Here is a 5,256-nt window from a genome sequence, read left to right on the forward strand (position 1 = left end):
TAGGGTTAGGGTTAGGGTTAGGGTTAGGGTTAGGGTTAGGGTTAGGGGGTTAGGGTTAGGGGGTTAGGGTTAGGGTTAGGGTTAGGGTTAGGGTTAGGGTTAGGGTTAGGGTTAGGGTTAGGGGGTTAGGGTTAGGGTTAGGGTTAGGGTTAGGGTTAGGGTTAGGGTTAGGGTTAGGGTTAGGGTTAGGGTTAGGGGGTTAGGGTTAGGGGGTTAGGGTTAGGGTTAGGGTTAGGGTTAGGGTTAGGGTTAGGGGGTTAGGGTTAGGGGGTTAGGGTTAGGGGGTTAGGGTTAGGGTTAGGGTTAGTGTTAGGGTTAGGGTTAGGGGGTTAGGGTTAGGGGGTTAGGGTTAGGGTTAGGGGGTTAGGGTTAGGGGGTTAGGGTTAGGGGGTTAGGGTTAGGGGGTTAGGGTTAGGGTTAGGGTTAGGGTTAGGGTTAGGGTTAGGGGGTTAGGGTTAGGGGGTTAGGGTTAGGGTTAGGGGGTTAGGGTTAGGGGGTTAGGGTTAGGGGGTTAGGGTTAGGGTTAGGGTTAGGGTTAGGGTTAGGGTTAGGGTTAGGGTTAGGGGTTAGGGTTAGGGTTAGGGTTAGGGTTAGGGTTAGGGTTAGGGTTAGGGTTAGGGTTAGGGTTAGGGTTAGGGTTAGGGTTAGGGTTAGGGTTAGGGTTAGGGTTAGGGTTAGGGTTAGGGTTAGGGTTAGGGTTAGGGTTAGGGTTAGGGTTAGGGTTAGGGTTAGGGTTAGGGTTAGGGTTAGGGTTAGGGTTAGGGTTAGGGTTAGGGTTAGGGTTAGGGTTAGGGTTAGGGTTAGGGTTAGGGTTAGGGTTAGGGTTAGGGTTAGGGTTAGGGTTAGGGTTAGGGTTAGGGTTAGGGTTAGGGTTAGGGTTAGGGTTAGGGTTAGGGTTAGGGTTAGGGTTAGGGTTAGGGTTAGGGTTAGGGTTAGGGTTAGGGTTAGGGTTAGGGTTAGGGTTAGGGTTAGGGTTAGGGTTAGGGTTAGGGTTAGGGTTAGGGTTAGGGTTAGGGTTAGGGTTAGGGTTAGGGTTAGGGTTAGGGTTAGGGTTAGGGTTAGGGTTAGGGTTAGGGTTAGGGTTAGGGTTAGGGTTAGGGTTAGGGTTAGGGTTAGGGTTAGGGTTAGGGTTAGGGGGTTAGGGTTAGGGTTAGGGTTAGGGTTAGGGTTAGGGTTAGGGTTAGGGTTAGGGTTAGGGTTAGGGTTAGGGTTAGGGTTAGGGTTAGGGTTAGGGTTAGGGTTAGGGTTAGGGTTAGGGTTAGGGTTAGGGGGTTAGGGTTAGGGTTAGGGTTAGGGTTAGGGTTAGGGGGTTAGGGTTAGGGGGTTAGGGTTAGGGGGTTAGGGTTAGGGTTAGGGTTAGGGTTAGGGTTAGGGTTAGGGGGTTAGGGTTAGGGGGTTAGGGTTAGGGTTAGGGGGTTAGGGTTAGGGGGTTAGGGTTAGGGGGTTAGGGTTAGGGTTAGGGTTAGGGGGTTAGGGTTAGGGTTAGGGGGTTAGGGTTAGGGGGTTAGGGTTAGGGGGTTAGGGTTAGGGTTAGGGTTAGGGTTAGGGTTAGGGTTAGGGTTAGGGTTAGGGGGTTAGGGTTAGGGTTAGGGGGTTAGGGTTAGGGTTAGGGTTAGGGTTAGGGTTAGGGGGTTAGGGTTAGGGTTAGGGGGTTAGGGTTAGGGTTAGGGTTAGGGTTAGGGTTAGGGTTAGGGGGTTAGGGTTAGGGTTAGGGTTAGGGGGTTAGGGTTAGGGTTAGGGGGTTAGGGTTAGGGTTAGGGTTAGGGTTAGGGGGTTAGGGTTAGGGTTAGGGGGTTAGGGTTAGGGTTAGGGTTAGGGTTAGGGTTAGGGTTAGGGGGTTAGGGTTAGGGTTAGGGTTAGGGGGTTAGGGTTAGGGTTAGGGGGTTAGGGTTAGGGTTAGGGTTAGGGTTAGGGGGTTAGGGTTAGGGTTAGGGTTAGGGTTAGGGTTAGGGTTAGGGTTAGGGTTAGGGTTAGGGGGTTAGGGTTAGGGTTAGGGTTAGGGGGTTAGGGTTAGGGTTAGGGGGTTAGGGTTAGGGTTAGGGTTAGGGTTAGGGGGTTAGGGTTAGGGTTAGGGTTAGGGGGTTAGGGTTAGGGTTAGGGGGTTAGGGTTAGGGTTAGGGTTAGGGTTAGGGGGTTAGGGTTAGGGTTAGGGTTAGGGGGTTAGGGTTAGGGTTAGGGGGTTAGGGTTAGGGTTAGGGTTAGGGTTAGGGGGTTAGGGTTAGGGTTAGGGTTAGGGGGTTAGGGTTAGGGTTAGGGGGTTAGGGTTAGGGTTAGGGTTAGGGTTAGGGTTAGGGTTAGGGTTAGGGTTAGGGTTAGGGGGTTAGGGTTAGGGTTAGGGGGTTAGGGTTAGGGTTAGGGTTAGGGTTAGGGTTAGGGTTAGGGTTAGGGTTAGGGTTAGGGTTAGGGGGTTAGGGTTAGGGTTAGGGGGTTAGGGTTAGGGTTAGGGTTAGGGTTAGGGTTAGGGTTAGGGTTAGGGTTAGGGTTAGGGTTAGGGTTAGGGTTAGGGTTAGGGTTAGGGTTAGGGTTAGGGTTAGGGTTAGGGTTAGGGTTAGGGTTAGGGTTAGGGTTAGGGGGTTAGGGTTAGGGTTAGGGTTAGGGTTAGGGTTAGGGTTAGGGTTAGGGTTAGGGTTAGGGTTAGGGTTAGGGTTAGGGTTAGGGTTAGGGTTAGGGTTAGGGTTAGGGTTAGGGTTAGGGTTAGGGTTAGGGTTAGGGTTAGGGTTAGGGTTAGGGTTAGGGTTAGGGTTAGGGTTAGGGTTAGGGTTAGGGTTAGGGTTAGGGTTAGGGTTAGGGTTAGGGTTAGGGTTAGGGTTAGGGTTAGGGTTAGGGTTAGGGTTAGGGTTAGGGTTAGGGTTAGGGTTAGGGTTAGGGTTAGGGTTAGGGTTAGGGTTAGGGTTAGGGTTAGGGTTAGGGTTAGGGTTAGGGTTAGGGTTAGGGTTAGGGTTAGGGTTAGGGTTAGGGTTAGGGTTAGGGTTAGGGTTAGGGTTAGGGTTAGGGTTAGGGTTAGGGTTAGGGTTAGGGTTAGGGTTAGGGTTAGGGTTAGGGTTAGGGTTAGGGTTAGGGTTAGGGTTAGGGTTAGGGTTAGGGTTAGGGTTAGGGTTAGGGTTAGGGTTAGGGTTAGGGTTAGGGTTAGGGTTAGGGTTAGGGTTAGGGTTAGGGTTAGGGTTAGGGTTAGGGTTAGGGTTAGGGTTAGGGTTAGGGTTAGGGTTAGGGTTAGGGTTAGGGTTAGGGTTAGGGTTAGGGTTAGGGTTAGGGTTAGGGTTAGGGTTAGGGTTAGGGTTAGGGTTAGGGTTAGGGTTAGGGTTAGGGTTAGGGTTAGGGTTAGGGTTAGGGTTAGGGTTAGGGTTAGGGTTAGGGTTAGGGTTAGGGTTAGGGTTAGGGTTAGGGTTAGGGTTAGGGTTAGGGTTAGGGTTAGGGTTAGGGTTAGGGTTAGGGTTAGGGTTAGGGTTAGGGTTAGGGTTAGGGTTAGGGTTAGGGTTAGGGTTAGGGTTAGGGTTAGGGTTAGGGTTAGGGTTAGGGTTAGGGTTAGGGTTAGGGTTAGGGTTAGGGTTAGGGTTAGGGTTAGGGTTAGGGTTAGGGTTAGGGTTAGGGTTAGGGTTAGGGTTAGGGTTAGGGTTAGGGTTAGGGTTAGGGTTAGGGTTAGGGTTAGGGTTAGGGTTAGGGTTAGGGTTAGGGTTAGGGTTAGGGTTAGGGTTAGGGTTAGGGTTAGGGTTAGGGTTAGGGTTAGGGTTAGGGTTAGGGTTAGGGTTAGGGTTAGGGTTAGGGTTAGGGTTAGGGTTAGGGTTAGGGTTAGGGTTAGGGTTAGGGTTAGGGTTAGGGTTAGGGTTAGGGTTAGGGTTAGGGTTAGGGTTAGGGTTAGGGTTAGGGTTAGGGTTAGGGTTAGGGTTAGGGTTAGGGTTAGGGTTAGGGTTAGGGTTAGGGTTAGGGTTAGGGTTAGGGTTAGGGTTAGGGTTAGGGTTAGGGTTAGGGTTAGGGTTAGGGTTAGGGTTAGGGTTAGGGTTAGGGTTAGGGTTAGGGTTAGGGTTAGGGTTAGGGTTAGGGTTAGGGTTAGGGTTAGGGTTAGGGTTAGGGTTAGGGTTAGGGTTAGGGTTAGGGTTAGGGTTAGGGTTAGGGTTAGGGTTAGGGTTAGGGTTAGGGTTAGGGTTAGGGTTAGGGTTAGGGTTAGGGTTAGGGTTAGGGTTAGGGTTAGGGTTAGGGTTAGGGTTAGGGTTAGGGTTAGGGTTAGGGTTAGGGTTAGGGTTAGGGTTAGGGTTAGGGTTAGGGTTAGGGTTAGGGTTAGGGTTAGGGTTAGGGTTAGGGTTAGGGTTAGGGTTAGGGTTAGGGTTAGGGTTAGGGTTAGGGTTAGGGTTAGGGTTAGGGTTAGGGTTAGGGTTAGGGTTAGGGTTAGGGTTAGGGTTAGGGTTAGGGTTAGGGTTAGGGTTAGGGTTAGGGTTAGGGTTAGGGTTAGGGTTAGGGTTAGGGTTAGGGTTAGGGTTAGGGTTAGGGTTAGGGTTAGGGTTAGGGTTAGGGTTAGGGTTAGGGTTAGGGTTAGGGTTAGGGTTAGGGTTAGGGTTAGGGTTAGGGTTAGGGTTAGGGTTAGGGTTAGGGTTAGGGTTAGGGTTAGGGTTAGGGTTAGGGTTAGGGTTAGGGTTAGGGTTAGGGTTAGGGTTAGGGTTAGGGTTAGGGTTAGGGTTAGGGTTAGGGTTAGGGTTAGGGTTAGGGTTAGGGTTAGGGTTAGGGTTAGGGTTAGGGTTAGGGTTAGGGTTAGGGTTAGGGTTAGGGTTAGGGTTAGGGTTAGGGTTAGGGTTAGGGTTAGGGTTAGGGTTAGGGTTAGGGTTAGGGTTAGGGTTAGGGTTAGGGTTAGGGTTAGGGTTAGGGTTAGGGTTAGGGTTAGGGTTAGGGTTAGGGTTAGGGTTAGGGTTAGGGTTAGGGTTAGGGTTAGGGTTAGGGTTAGGGTTAGGGTTAGGGTTAGGGTTAGGGTTAGGGTTAGGGTTAGGGTTAGGGTTAGGGTTAGGGTTAGGGTTAGGGTTAGGGTTAGGGTTAGGGTTAGGGTTAGGGTTAGGGTTAGGGTTAGGGTTAGGGTTAGGGTTAGGGTTAGGGTTAGGGTTAGGGTTAGGGTTAGGGTTAGGGTTAGGGTTAGGGTTAGGGTTAGGGTTAGGGTTAGGGTTAGGGTTAGGGTTAGGGTTAGGGTTAGGGTTAGGGTTAGGGTTAGGGTTAGGGTTAGGGTTAGGGTTAGGGTTAGGGTTAGGGTTAGGGTTAGGGTTAGGGTTAGGGTTAGGG

This window comes from Lonchura striata, chromosome 7 (genome assembly GCF_050655825.1).
Source record: "Lonchura striata isolate lonStrDom1 chromosome 7, ASM5065582v1, whole genome shotgun sequence".
Classification (NCBI taxonomy): domain Eukaryota; kingdom Metazoa; phylum Chordata; class Aves; order Passeriformes; family Estrildidae; genus Lonchura; species Lonchura striata.